Consider the following 16,438-nt stretch of genomic DNA (forward strand, 5'->3'; position numbering starts at 1 on the left):
TCATATATAGTTTGACACCCCAGCGAGGCTACCCCACCCCACGGCCCCCCTAAACAAATATTCTGTCTCGCACATCCCGCCAATCTCGCGGCAAAAAAACACAAAAATACCCCCCTCCCACCTTGGCAAAATGGAAAAACAAAAAAGCTTTTATGCTAATTGCACGTCGAGCCATGTGTGAGTGTACACTAGAGCAATTATGCATAATTCAACACAAAGCTGGCTAGAGAGGCTGGCTACTGTAAATCGTGTTAGTAGCCTGCAGGGGCGGGAAAAGAAGGGAGGGGACAGCGCGGAAATGTTCCGCCCATTACAATACAGGCCACATTTTCTGAGGGACCCAGCGAGATGTTAACCTCCCACCCTTTCTGCACAGGTGCAAGCGTGGACGACGGCAAAAGATTTAGGCGTCACAAGCTGTTATTTTGGCAATGTTTAGGTTCTCTTGTTTGTGGTACTTGTTATTATTTTTACGTTAGATGGATAGTTCACCCAAAGATGGATTTCTTTAATTATTTATTCACCATCACATAATTTGAAGCCTGTATGACTTCCGCAGAACACGAAAGAAGATATTTTGAAGAATGTTTGTAACCAAACAAGCCTATTGACTTCCATTGTATTTACTTTTCCAAAAAAACATTTGTAGCGGTTAAAATGAATTGATCAGGGCCGCACTTTTTTAATAATGTGTATATAGCAACAGATAGCAGGCTTGATGTTTTTCTTGGCAAAAAACACAAAGCCTTCTGGTAGTCCTTACATACTTGTAAACCTTTTATGCTTCCACCTTGAAGGCCTTAAAGTCTTAAAGCTTAATAACACGGGCCACACTGTCTCACACAAGTGCCATACAGGCTCCAACACTCCATCAAAACATATATAGAAAGAAAACACAACATAAAAAATCCCTCCCCCACCTGTCTCGAATAAGCTTTTCTCCGATTAGCCTTGAAGAATAACAGTCTGAGCGCTTTTACGTTCTACTGTACGTGTGCAGAAGCATCGTGTGAGCGGGATCTGGCTCCCCTCTGTGCCAAGACATGGCTCGTATGCTTAACGTTTCAACGTTAGCTGTGCCTCAATTGCCATCTTCGCGTCTTCATAGTGTTTCTATGCTTTGAGTGCCCGCTGTTTTTATTTGCTTGGGTATTGATTGAACGTGGTCTACCCACAGAAGTAATAGTTGCTAAAAGCATTTATTGGCATTGCTCAGTTCTGCCAGCGTGACGTGCAGCCTTTTTTATTTTATTTCGTTTTGTTCCACCTGTGATCTGACAAGTGACTAGCTAAGTTAAGTGTTTGCGTAATGTGTGTGTGTATCCAGCTGAACAAGTGTGTGCATTTTAGTATATATATTCGAAGCGATTTACAGAAGGATGTCCCGCATTTAAGGATTTAACTTATGTGTTTGCTTATTATATAAAGCTTTTAGGTAACATTACCGATTTTGTGCTGTTGTGGTGTGTTTTGTTTCACAGTATTTTTTTGGGATCTGACAGTGTCTTTAAAGCTAGTATTTTAAATAATGTGCAAAATAAGAATAGATCGACTTGAGCATGTAAGTAACTTATTTAAAGCGAATGAAAATTCCGTCATCATTTACTCATCCTCTTGTCATTTCAAACCGTAGAACACAAAGGAACACAAAGGAAGATATTTTGAAGAATGTTGGTCCGAACAACTGGAGTACCCTTAGTCTTGTATGATTTTTTTTCCTTTGTGCTCTGCAAAAGGTAGAAAGTCATATAGTGTTTGATACGGCAAGAGGGTGGGTGTATAATGACAGAATTTTTTTTTCTCGGGTGAACTATCCCTTTAAATAGATTTACAACATGTTCCGTATTATTAAGCATCATGCTATATTAATCTGATTATCACGTAACATTGCATGTGCTTGCATTTACTAAAAAAATGTTAACCTTGTATGCACGGCTGGATAAAGATATTGACTATATACAATGTTTTAACAAATAGGGTCTTCAATAGGCCCCGGTACCCCCTGTAAAAAAGCCACACTGGTCCTTTAAAATCCGCAGGCGTCAACCTCGGCTGATTACAGTTGGTAGGAAAACAGGCATTTATCCAAGTCACTGATTATGTCATTTTTAAGCCCCCAAAACACAACGCTTTGCGCGGAGCGTGTGGGGCGAGGAATTATGAAGTGTGTGAAAAGGAGTGGGGGAAATGGGAATGGAGTGCTGTTTGTATGATTAAACTGTCGGCGCGGTGGCACAGGCCACGTTGAAGAGCCGGGCCCGAGATTTGACCGTAATGAAAATGCCCCCGAACTGCACCCCACCCCTTTGGAAGCGTGGCTTCAACCCGGCTCGGATCTGTCCACGCGGCGATAGGAGAGGGGAGACGCAGAGTGAGATAGACAGACGGGCGAGAAAGACGGAGGGAATGAGAATGTACCGTTCCGTGGCAAATGGTTTTGTGGCCGTGCAGGATGCGGACAGATGTAGACAGGAAGTGAAAGGTGGGGGTGAGTGATTGAACATGTAAACGTGAAATTAGACTCGTGTGCCTCTTTCTGCCATTAATAGAAAAGTTGTCCTCGAAAATAAAAAATGGCATTATTTACTCTCCGTCACGTCATTCCTTTTTTTGTACAGTGGAACACGAAATCAGTTCTTTATTATGTCAATGAAAGAAAATTGTGGTTGTCAAGCAAGATGGTCGAGAAAGACAGCTCTAGTGCCCATCCACTTTCATTGTTTAAATGAAATCCCAGACATTTTATTTTCAGAGGAAATTTGAAACAACACAAACGTGATCTAATGATGACGAACTGTCTCTTTAAGGCTTTGTTTATACACTGTACACAGGTACAATATAGTTTTTCGAACCCGATTTATAAAACAAATGAATAAAATAAGTGTATTCGGATACTCACTTTGTATTACACATCACAACCCAAATGACAAACAACAACAACTTGAAGTCACATGTGATTTATATTGGGTTTGTAAGCATAATAATAATTTATTACATTTAAATAGGAATTTTCTGGGCCCTCAAAGCGCAAGGGGGGAATCTCCTCAACCACCACCAATGTGCAGCATCCACCTGGATGATGCGACGGCAACCATACATCTGATATCATCATCTTTATTTGCTGTTTACAAACATTTGTCTACAAACATCAGTTTGTTGTTGTTTGCTGACTAGTTGAAGAAAGCCTTGGATTTATAAATCCAAACATGCAATAATATTTTAAGGTAGATACCAGCCAGCACAATATAGCGGTGTAAATATTATTCTCACTAACAAACACGTTGTTTGAAAGTCGCCTCTGCTGAGCGTGGGAACGAGCTAAAATGTAAAACATTCAGTCATACGACGGCTAGACAACACAGCTGCTCTATTCAGTAGCAGGTGAGGAAAGACCCTAGAGGTCAAGGTCATGGGGGCTTGTATGGTCAGACGTCTAGCTTCACCCCAAAATGTATTTGTTGAGCAAATACGAGGACACTTATTACTGCAGCGCTGCACTGCAAATCTGGCAACCCTAGAAAAACCTGCCATGTTAAAATTTGCTTAATGTGTGTAATGTTTAATTGCTTTCTTCTATGCCAACTTAATATACAATTGTAAGTATTCATTAATAGCAAATTTTGGATTTGAGTATATTTTTGGTCAAAACACCAATATTGGCCCAACCAGTAACATGAGGGAGTGGGTTATCAATCCAAACAATGAAAAATGTGTGAAAAAATGTATCTTTATTTCTTATGAGCATGTTTTTGAATTATTTTTTATACATGAGTGGCAAGACACGAAACGAATCCTGCAGTTTCGTATTTTACATCTCCGTCGCCGCATCGCACCCCGCCGCTGGTCCCTCGTGGCACAAACAATGATATCCCTTTAAGAGGCGAGCTTTTCTCCCTCTCGACGTGTTTCTCCAAAGAAACCAAGTTTCTGAATAGCGGACGAAGACACCGGCCCACCCTCTGGAAGATTCCATTATTCATCTCCTCCAAAGCTTCATTAGCTCAGCTGAAAAAAGTCTCCCCCACCACCTAACCCCCTATTCCAGCATCTCAATGGACCGGTCCCCCGTCTCCTCCACAGAGCCCCCCGGTTCCTTGTTCTTCCCCATTTGCCCTAATCGTCTCAGCTCGCGCTGGAATCGAGCTTACAAACGCCACTGTTGTGAGCCGTTCTCCTTCTTTCTCCCTTTCAGCATCATTCTCTCACCTAGCACACACACATGCATACACACCCACCCACCCACTGCTTAAATCCCTATCAGCATGTCAACAAAATGTCCGCCCAGCTGGGGTTGACACTCGCTCGCCTCTGGGGTTTCACCTCCTACTTACTAACCCCCACATGTTCATTTCTTCCATCTCTAGAACGCCTCTCTGTCTGGACTCTAGTTTAAGTGTGTGATGTTAGTTTGATTGTAAGTGAGTCGGGTGTAGCATGAATTGATTTATTTTTTATTTATGTAAAGTTGAAAATATAAGATATTTCGAGCTGTTTATGATGTCAAACGACACTATATGTGTAGACATGAACATTACATTATATAATAATAATTTACTTTCAATTGCTTTATTTTTCATTGTTTATTTTACACAATGTAATTTCGGAAATCCTTAAATATGATTTACACTCAAATTTTAAAAAGCTAATTTGGAATACATTTTTTCAGAGTGATATCTGCCGATACCGGTATTATTTTAACTTGCATTTACTAAATTCTAAGGTTAAATTAATATTTCTTAACTTTCTGAATGTTATAAATGTATTTATTTATTTAACGACTATTAATATTTAACTAAATGCTTCTTAATATTTTCTATTAACGGAGCACAAATTCTTTGCATTTTCCTGACCTGTTTTGATTGACAGATTTATCGGTCTGTTTTTAAAATAAGCCGTTAGTGTGAAAAATCGCTTTTATCGACCGATACTAATTATTTAGCAGGAAGCGTCAGTTGTCATATAAAGAGAAGCACACAGAGAGACCTGCAGTTTTATATTTTAAAGTTAAGAGGAACAAGCTTTGCATTAAATACTGCAGCGCAAAATTTTATTATTCATTTCAGAATCTATCAGTTACTCAGCACACTAAAAATGTGCATCAATTTCAGACAATTTTAAAACCGCCTGCAATATTAAAGTTAACCAAAGCACCAATACTATTAGCCTTCAATGTATCTATGTGTTTCTGTATAGGTTGAATACATTTGCATTATGTACACTATCCACACGCCACGATGAATCTGCATTCGTTCTTCATGAAGAATCAAATGTCCTATAACACTCAAAATTCATTCGCCACGTTTCCTCTTGCTTGGAGGCTCTTTTCCCATCTGGATGGTTGTGTTATGATTATGTAATTATGGGATTACCGTAAGGTCGTGACACTGTGGTAAATATGTGGCTGATTCAGTCGAGACGCTGTCTGATCTGCCTGTGTATTATGATATTTTGGACACCTTCTAGCACGCCGAAGTCTCAGCGGTGCTTAGTGACTGCCAGTATTGCACAATTTGCATGCAAATGTATTCAAATGAAGACCACCGGCTTTGTTGGATCTTGTGCAGTGGTATACAGGTGCCTGTAGGATGAGCCTCATCCCAGCGTTAGATTATAAGAGAAAAGTGGCCGTATTGTCAGAACAGGTCAGTTAAACCTCAATAAATGGGAAGTGGAGGTAATTACGTTCACTCTATGTTTGGTGATCTACGCTGAATAATGCAGTTTTGGGTTGAACGTCAACACGGTCGCGCTAGATGTTTGTATTTCAGTCAGGCACGTTGCAGGCAGCCAAAATAAAGTATCCAGGGGTCCTCATTTTGCCAGTGAGAGACGGTGAGGGGGAGGCGTGTTGAACTGAGCCGTGTACAGCGCATATTCTGTACCTTTAGAATGTGATGTTATAAATGGTTGAGTCAATAAAATTAAAGGTTTCAGATGTCATGGCAGTATATTATTGTAAATGTATACATCAGAAATTAATACATTCAGGTCCACAAAATGCATGTTTTTAATTTAATACCATTTTTATTTGTTTGCTTTTGTCAAAAATGATCCGCAGTACAATTTGAGTTCAAAATCTGATTTAAAAAAGATTTTCTTAATATTTGGTTTATCCAACCTCTTGCTCCAATGAAAGGATGCACTTAAGATGTCATGGACTCCTTGTTTGATAAGGGACTTTTATATATGTTGCTTTTATATAATTCGCTTCTTAACTCCTAATAGTATCTTGTTGGATTTGGTATTGATGTAAAAAATTAGATGTTGTCCCCGATGTGGACTTGGGAAAACCATGTGAAGTTCACATTATAGGATGCTATGGGCATTTTTATCATGTTCCTCATTTGTATACTTCCTGTTTGAGTGATGTCAAAAAATCATTCAGATTAAAGCTCCAGAGTTTTTTTACAATGCGGCTGGTTGAAAACTTTCTTACACTGCATGATCAAAGTCAACGTCCCCTTCTGATTCATTTTTATTTGCTGCTTTGTTTGCTCAGGGGTGTTAGTGTCTTGTAGCAAAATATTTTCGACATATTATCGTTCATATTTTGCCATTGTTGTTATAAATTATGTGATTTATAATTTCTCATTTGGTGTATTGGGACAGGGCACCAGATGTTTTTGTAGTCTTGTTCTATATCAAATGTTATCTGTTGTTGACAGGAAGTATTAAGTCTTCAAATGATGGCGTTCTTTACTGTGCCTCATATTCTGGTTTTAAGATGTTGCATATATGACGAAATAAGATGATGTATTGTATCATGCACAAAGACTGTCTAAATATTGTCTCATATGAGCGTGGGAAAGAGCTAAAGTGTAAAATATTCTGTCATACGCAGGCTAGACGACACAGCTGCTCTATTCAGTAGCAGGTGAGGAAGGACCCTAGAGGTCAAGGTCACGGGGACTTGTTTTATGGTCAGACGTCTAGCTTAACTTACACCCTGATGTATTTGACTAGCAAACACTGAAATACTTATTACTACATCTATCTATCTATCTATCTATCTATCTATCTATCTATCTATCTATCTATCTATCTATCTATCTATCTATCTATCTATCTATCGAGACTTGAGAGACTGTAAGAGAGTTAAACTTTGCTTTTCTCAGTTTTCTAAAATCAGGGTTAAACAGGAGAACAAAGCCCCGTATGAGGCCTCTTCATGGTGAGAGCAGCTCTGTTGGGAATTGAACCCTCCACCGGTCCTGCCTTGCGTCTGTCTCTTATTCACCCACTGCTCATGGTTATTTATAGCCCAGCAGAATAACCCGATTCAAGCACGATGTGATCCAGTGGCACGTGTTTCTTGGTATACTGAAAATTTCCACCAATATCTTTGTCGGAAGGCCGGTGGGGAAAACCAGGCCTGTTTTTGACCGAGCCACTTTTAAATTGCAGTCAGTATAGACAAAAATGGTTAAAGTATTGTGTGATCAATAACAAAAGTTCTTTAACAACTTTTCAAAAATACTTATTGGGCACTTGCTGTAACAGGACAGCATATAGAGAATTATTATTGTATAATTGAAACAAAAAGTGTATTGAGGTTAGTTATTATTATTATAATTATTGTTTATAATTATTATAGTTATTATAAGTTTAACAGTATTTATTTGTAAGTATATTTAGAATGTATAATAACATAGCAACAATAATTGTTAATGTTGTTGTTGTTAACTTTTATTAATGTTTATATTTTCAACAATAACAACGACGATAATAATATATTTTTATTTATTTATTTTTACAACAATGTCTAATTTATTATTATTCAGAATTTGCAGTGATCATGCATGTTGTGCCAGTCTTCCTCACAGCGTTTCTTCATCCCCCCAATCCCCCCCTCCCTCTGTCTCTCTCTCTTTCTCTCTCATTCACATTGCTTGTCAGATATTAAAATAAACTATCATTCATAATGCAAGTCATACTTTCTCCTGTTCTCCATCAGAACAATGCAACTAACCAGTTTACAAGCCACCATAGCCAAGCAAAACCTTATTTTAACAAACACTTGTCTTTAGTTTTTATCAGCATTAGCTTCTTTCCTTCCGTACAGGGCCACCCTTCTGTGCCGCCTTTATTTCAAACCCTATGCTGCTTGTACGAGCTCCACTTCATGCCTGATGCAGAATTAGTATGCAGGCAACAGCTTGCCTCACATAATAGGATCCTGAAGCTGTAGCAGAAGTCTACCGGGGGTAAACCAGCTCCCCCATCCACCAACCCTCTGGTTTTGAGCTCCCATCTTAATGGGACATCAGACAGCAGAGTCGAGGACTAGCCACCCCCCTCCACAAAATATAAATAAACGCACACGCGGTCGCTGTCCTTCCGACAATGCGGAATTGGGAGGTCCCAGACAGGCAATTCGTGACCCCACCCACCCCCACCCTAGCCAACATTGAGTACATTAGACCTGTCTCCTGACAGCAAGCTTGGCGTGATGTGTCTTCCGAAAGCGCTACTAGCCTAGCATCATGCTACTTTGCTGGTTCACTGTTTTCTTGCGCTTTAAGATGAATGTCATTAGTTCTTCTTTCTCCTGTTTTAAACACTAGATGTATAATGACTCGACATGAATGAGGGCATATTTGATGCACGGTATTGAATTCTAATTGTTTAAAGGGAAAGTTCCCCCCGAAAATGAAAATTCTTTCATCATTTATTCACCCGTATGTCACCCGTACCATATGACGTTCTTACTCTGCTAAACACAGAAGAAGATATTTGAAGATCGAAGACAACATCGACCCCCATTGACTTCCATTGTATGAATACAAAACCACTGAGACTTTTCTCAGTCGTATACACATTTTAAATAAGGGGGTTAGAAAAGATAAGCTTCCCTCCTCGTGTCGTTGAGACGCTATAACCCCTGTTTAATGAACACATCCAGCCCCCATGACTTCGCATCATGACCAAGCAGACACACCAGACGTTGTGCACCAATGATTACGCGGGGTCAGCCGTTGAGCTGTCTGCACCTCAAACCCCAGAGGTGATATTAAAGACCCTAGACTGGAACCAACAAGCAGCCCCACCCCCACAGCCTAAGGGTCAAACCCGATGCCCAGACGATCTTTCCTATGACCTCTGTCTGGCTTTAGGCTCGGGGTCAAACATCACGGCTGATAAAGTCTGCATGCTGGTGAATACTCACCAAAGCCATTCGCCATAGCGTGGCGAAAGCAGGAAAAGCACACTCGCCGTCATCCCTCTCACGTGATGCTGAGCACCCCTGTATCCGTGGGCTGTCAATCATCTCTCATCACCCTTCCTTTCCTTATTGCCTCTGTCCTTAGGCCACACCTCTCACACCTTGGTGGTTTGTCGAACTCCGCGTTTCCCTTCCAAAACAATATACAGACATGCTAGAATAAATCATTTACAAAGGTGTGTTTAAGCGCGCATGATGGTATTGATTCGGGTTAAGTATGCTTAGATCAGTTTAGGGAGATGGTACAATCTTTAAAGTCTGTTTATATTACACAGTGTTTCTTTGGATTAACTAGCATGAAATTTATAAGTTAACAAAGAAAATATTTAAGAAATTGGTTGCTTTTTAATGACTAATGGCTTTATGTGTCCCCTAACTTCTTAACCAATTTCCTCATCCCTTCTTAAACCAATCTGTGGTATTTGTCACTAATTTAGTTGTCTTGTCCCCCCAGGTTTTATGTGAACGCAAGAGCCACCAACCTCAGCTGAATCCAATGGTGCCTTGAACCGGAGACCATCCCAGATGAGACAGTACATTTATTTAGTCATTTTACTTTATTCCTTTTGTTGGACCTCATACCCCATCAGGTAAGTTTTTATTAATAGAAAAGGTACGTTTTTTCAGATTTTGGTTTTATTCATTTAATTTAATCAATTAAAACCTAAATGTTGTTTTATTGTTTTATTTTATTATTTTATTTCTATATAGTCTTGCTTTTAGCTGTGGTTTATACGTAGATATAACAATAAATATAATAAATGTTTATTTCACAGTTATGACTGTCTGACTCTGCATTATGTTGTTTATTACACTGCCACTTTAATAATGAAATAACTGTATATTAAATATAAAATTGAATTGAATAATTATTTTATTATACAAGTATAAAGAGACCACAGAGTGATGTGACCTGTACAGTTTATTATATGAAAATATTTGACTCAGTATGAATACTGAAAATAATAAACAGATTTATTCTGCAAATAAACCTATAAGTAATATAGCAAACTATTGCATTGAACTAATTGCTGCCTTATTTCTTGTAAAAAATCAAACAATAAAAGTGCTTAATTGCTGAACCAAACCTTCATTGTTGTGTTTTTTGCCAAATTAAACATATTGAGTTGGATATAATGTGAAATGTATTTCTCATGGAATGTGTTGATAGATCAAACACACACACACACACTTCTCTGGTGGCAATCCCCTGCCTATTGTTTTCCTCTAACTGTCAGCTCAAGAACTGCTCCAGTGCGCTTCATTGCTCCTACTGAAACCTGCCCCTGATTTCCAGCCCTTTGTCCAGCCCTCCTGGTCACCCAGCCCCTCTCACACAACATGACCTGGGATCAGGTCCAAGCCGCCCTGGCCGTGACTCAGGCACCAGGAGGCCAGACTTTGGCCTGAAAGGAAGCGAGGAGGAGAGATTATCCCATCCTGGGCCGGTCCGGTGGAGAATACGGTAGTATTGACCAGGAGGGGTCACCCATGGAGAGTCCATTGAGGCATGAGATGGTCCGATATACATGCTTACTGAGCATGGCAGATTCCCTTACTCTGAGCGGGATAAACCCACATAGAACAAGGCTCTTTGTTAGAGATTAGGGTGGCAGCTCATGTCCCTGAGTGCACCCTCTCTCTCATACACACACATACCTCGACCATTCTCTTCCCGGAGACCAGACTCACAAATTGTTCATTGTCTTTGCCATCATGAGGGGACAGAGATGTTGATGTGGCAGAGGTCATTCAGTGTTTTTGTTAACAAACGAGAGTATAGTAATTGTTTTGGTTTTCAAAAAACACTGCACAAATACCAAAGTATAGCATTAGGTATGTTTTATGTTTTTAAATTCTGGGAATCAGTAGCAGTTATATTAATTATGCCGTTATTGCTGACAGCTATAAAGTGTCCTTAAAAATGTTATGCTTATGTTGTCTTAAAATTCATCTTTATTTTGTTTGATTATTATTAATGTGTACTGTGTGTGTATACAGTAAAGCCCTAACATAATGAAATGAAGCAATTGAATACCTCTGATAGATCAAAACTGATAAAATAAACTTACAAATAAAACTTTAAAAATATACTTTGTGTTACATTTTTGTTTAATTTGATTTGATTTATATTTTTTGATGAGGGCTGTATTCCACTTATATTTAATTTAAATGACCGAGTCATGTGTTGATATTATGGTGTTAATGTTTTAAATAAGATGAAGAGCGAAAAATAGATAACAATAGGTAGATGTTTAAAATGTCAAATAGAATTAAATGAACATACCAAAAAAATCTGATAAAAGCTAAAGTAATTAATAGTGAATAAAGAATTTATCATTTAGAAATAATTAATTATTATAATATAAACATTAAACAATAATTTACACAATGTCTCAATGAAGTTACACAATGTCTAACATGAATATGAAAACATTTTCCTTAGACCAGCTAATATTCCAATATACAAAGACACTTATACAGCATGTAATTGGATATTTAGTGTTTTATAGTAATTTGGGTAAATTGTTAACTCGTCTGTCTTTCATTTACACAAAATGTTATAAAACGGAGCGAACAAAAACATAAACGCCTTATAAATCAAGAAAAAAAATTAAGCAGGAATTTCAGAAAGATGATTTGCATTTGACTTGAAATTGAATGCAGGGATTGGGTGGGTTGGGCCACAGTCTGTGTGTGTGTGTGTGTGTGTGTGTGTGTGTAGGGACGGGGGAGGTTACTCTATGAACTTGAAGAGCAGTTTGTCATGCTAACTATGGTGGAGCTATTGAATTCACAAGCAGGGAGCAGAACGTTCACAGGACCCCGTCTTTTTTCATGCAAAACCAGTCAGACCCCACACCCCCTGGGTTCCTATCCATACATGTGTCTGTATAACCATCCTCTCAATGTACATGAGGGGGCTCCCATATATTTCTGAGAAATCAGATCGCCATGCGCACTGAAGAAAAGTATTCCTTAATAGTTGATATTCATCTATTTATAAGAAATGTTGCGAATTAATGTTGCATAACTGATAATAAATTACTATTCATAATTTAAAGAACATTTTATTGACACTACCAATAAGGCACAGGATGACATAATATGTGATTTATATAATATGCATTTCATAAATGTGAAATAAACTGTTTAAAATTTGGTTTAGCCTATATGGAATAAAACTGATTGAATATTTTGAATGAAATGTATTATACATTTTTTATTTTACTCTCAATAAAATTTCAGCATTTTCTAACGTAAGTACTTGTTTTGTTAAAAAGATCGAAATATGTGTAACTCACATACAAATACATTTTTAATTGTGTCCATATCTGAGAAACAAATGTTGTCCTTGAGGATTAAAAAACAGCGTTTCCCTTATTTTGCATGTAATGCCTTTCTCCCCATGGCTTTGCCAGGAGCTTTCCAAATAAATGCATTATCCTGTTCTTGCTTTTTTTCATCTGATGTATTAGTCAGTTTTCTGTGTCTTGTTGATACATCAGTTGCTTAAATTTCAAGCCCAAACCGCAGAACATTTCCTAGCGGTGTGTAATCTTCAGAATGGAGCGAAGGATCACTATTCCAGAGCTTTAATTATGTGCCATTTATTTTCCAATCATGTAGAAGAGTATGAGAGAATGCAAGGAACAATACCTGATTGGTCTAGAGAGAATTTGAGCCGCACACTTCTTCTAATGGAACGACCAATCAGGGTTCAGTAATGCTTTGACCCGAAATGCTTTTACTGCACCGCCCGCTGATATGTGGCGATATGTTCCTTTATATAAAATTAACAAGACGCCCGTGAAAGCAAGGAAGGGGTTGATGTAGGTTAGCAGCTAAGTGTGTGAAAATATGGGCCAAGTAAATAAAAATATTTCTCTCTAAATATGCCATTTGTCTTGTGTATAGAATTCGTTTTAGCTTGCTTTTTCTTTTACGGGTTTACAAGGCCTGTCCATAATCCCGTGCAGTGCATTTTAATGTGGGAAAATTTATGGAGGGCTCTGCTGACTGGATGCTTGTGAACCTGCCAGAATGCCCATAATGGGACGTCGCTCACATGTAACAAGCAATGCCGAATTTGATTCTTTCCTAGGAAGTAGGCACAGATTGTTTGTCGAGGCTTTTAATATTGTCCTGAAGCTTGTGACTTTTTTCCTAAGCACTCGACGTCCGGCATCACTTAAATACATGCAAATTAGCTTTCTCTCCTCCCTGGCGATGTGCCAGGTACCTATGGCAACGTCCCTGCTCCGTGAGGATCCCTGTAGCCCCAAAGCCACTACGGCAAGAAAAGCTGAAAGTTCAACACAGACAGACGTCTCTCATGTCCACTGAGCTGATTAATTAACAGTGTCACAGGAGAAGGTGAAGTGGCACTATCACACAGGACAGGGGCAGGACTGCTTCCAGATAAACTTTGAAATTCAATACACACAACCTTTCAGTTTCAGTTATAGTTATGCGTTTAGATGTGGCAGGAGATTTAATAAATTATTGTAGTTGAATGATTTCTTTTTGTATTTTTGTAAGAAATATTGTCGGGACACTGGATTATTTGTTATTTATAAATACAGAACTAATTAAACAACAAAATATATAAATATCCTTTTATCGAATGCAAATCATCTTATCCATTATCCTATTAGAAACGATAGGAAGTAATAATAAACAATGATTAATGGAGAATGAAAATAAATGAAAATAAACAAATAATGGTATTAACAAATACTAAAAAATATGAAATTAAGTTTTTATTTTTAATAAAAAGATAAAAGGAAAAGTATGCAATTATTGCGATTGTGTAGCCTATTTATTGATTTCATCATTTATTTGTAAAATAGTATATAAAAAGATATTATTCATTCACCCGGTGTCATTCAAAACCTGTATCTTACTCTTTCTTATGGGGTTCAAAAAGGAAGATATTTTGAGGAAATGTGTTTATGGACTTTGCAAAATATGTCTTCTGCAGAAGAAGAAAAAGTCATAGAGGTCTGGAATGCTGGGTGAACTGTCCCTTTAATTATTTCTATAAAATAAACATAATACAGCAATGAATGTTGCAATATGTTGTAGTTAAAGGGTACATGTGCTGCTCCGTCAAGGTCAAGTTCAGGCTACAGTCGGCTACAGTCTAATCAGGGTTAAGAAATAGTTTTATTATACTGCCACCTAGTGGAAGTGGCCAGACTGACGCGAGCGTGTCTATAACGCTAACATTTACGATCTATAAATGGATACTTTTATTGTGTTGTAAGACGTAAACTAGGTTTTAAACTAATGTACATGCGTTATTCTTTGTAGTCACTAACGAACCCTCTTTCCTCACCTGAATGAATGTTCTTGATCGATTATTTTAAAGATTTCCTTATCTTATGCTTCCCCCTAGTGGTCTAAAAAGTTACTGTTGAATCACCTCGCGATTCAACGTTATAGAACGTTAAGAATAATGTGTCGAATGTAATTTTGAATGTATTTTCAACAGTTTTAAAATAGTTACAAAAAACTCAGTTAAACCAGAAAAAGGTGAAAAGATAAAGACAATCACATTTGGTAGAGTAGACTTACTATTAAAAAATCCTGCATTTCTGAAACTACCAAGTTATTTCTAAAAGTAAACTTTACGTACACAAAAGCCCAGACAGTTCTTCTAATGCATGTATTGGACTTTTTGGATATTAGACCAGATGGCAAAAAAAAGAGTTTGCATTCTTCAGTCATTATGTTACTTTATTTACTTGAATATTTATACAGAAACAGTTATTGTGTACTCATGGTGGTTAATGCTTTCTTGTATTTACACTGAAGCTTCAAAAACGAGGAAGTTAGCAACATTTATTTTTACACCTACCTTGTGTGCCTTGATATAAGCATAAAACAACTTTAAGTTGTTGTCTGTTCAGTATAATAATAGGCCTACTAAAAGAATAACATTAAAATTGTAGATTAACAAATAATCATTTAAATGATGGCCAATTTATATATATATATATTAGGGCGGTCAAACGAGTCATCTCATCCAGTTTTGTTTACATAATATATATCTGTGTACTATGCATATTAATTTTGTATTTATAAACACAAAACATTCGCATACTTGTCTATATGTGTAGGAAATATCTTAATTTATTCATTTCTATTTACCAAGAATTGACATTTTAAATACAAGTTTATTAATTGTTATATTTTCTATTTTTCTTAAATATATGCATTTATGTGTATGTGTTCATAAATACAAAATTAATATGCACAGTACACCAACATATATTATGTAACACAAACTTTTATTCTGGAGGCGATTTATCACGATTAATCGTTTGACAGCCCTAATACGTGACCCTGGATCACAAAACAAGTCTTAAGCAGCACGGGAACATTTTAAGTAAAAGACAAAAATACATTTTATGGGTCAAAAATCATTAGGACATGACGTGTAAAGATGTTCCATAAATTTATATAAAAACTTTTTTTTAAACTTTTTTTGAGTGGATTGCCTGCTCTGATTAACAACTTAATGGCAATTTTCTCAATATTTTGTTTTCCCACAGATTCCAGAGTTTTAAACTGTTTTATCTCCGCCAGATATCGTCTTATCATAACAACCCATACACCAATAGAAAGCGTAATTATTCAGATTCAAGGTGATGTAAATAATCTCAATTTCGAAAAACCCATAAGACTGCAATGAACTTGAAAGACGCGACCTCCTTTCTGTGAAAGTAAAAGTTGCTATACCTTACAACAACCAGCAGGTGTCATCATCGTACAATAATGTGTGTCACGAGTGTCAATCTTCAAATTATTCAAAAATAATGAATGCAATGGTTTATGGGTAAACAGACTATTGTTTCAGATTATTCCTCATTGTTTACAATCCCAAAAAAATAAAACTAGTGCTTTTAGCAATTAATCCTTCATAGTTATGAAAAATACAATAAATATGGAATAACTGTATAATGATCTATTGATTTCCCCCTAATAATTAGGAATTTACCATCTCACTATAGTAACCATAGTTTCACCATGGTTTTTGTTGCTAAATTGGTATTACACCGTAAAACAAATGTTAGCTTTTCTAAGGGATGTACAGATGACTATAAGGCCTATAACACAGTGAAGCTGTGGTTAGAAAAGAAAAATAGTATAAAACTCTAAACAACATTTTGGAAAGGGAAAACTTTCCGTGACGTCTCCCTATTTCCT

The 16,438-nt window shown here is 37.3% G+C and overlaps 1 long non-coding RNA gene across 2 annotated transcripts in view; it reads left to right on the plus strand.

Moving 5' to 3' along the window:
• The window catches only part of LOC130430280 (uncharacterized), a 35,242-nt gene extending 24,345 nt beyond the window's left edge, over positions 1-10,897 (plus strand). Inside the window, exon 5 of one of the 2 annotated variants that reach the window (XR_008907763.1) lies at positions 9,678-10,897. This is a non-coding gene — a long non-coding RNA (uncharacterized LOC130430280). The remainder of the gene's footprint in view (positions 1-9,677) is intronic. The other variant, XR_008907762.1, reaches the window with a different exon arrangement.
• Positions 10,898-16,438: the final 5,541 nt, after the last annotated feature.

The sequence above is a fragment of the Triplophysa dalaica genome, chromosome 10 (assembly GCF_015846415.1).
Source record: "Triplophysa dalaica isolate WHDGS20190420 chromosome 10, ASM1584641v1, whole genome shotgun sequence".
NCBI lineage: Eukaryota > Metazoa > Chordata > Actinopteri > Cypriniformes > Nemacheilidae > Triplophysa > Triplophysa dalaica.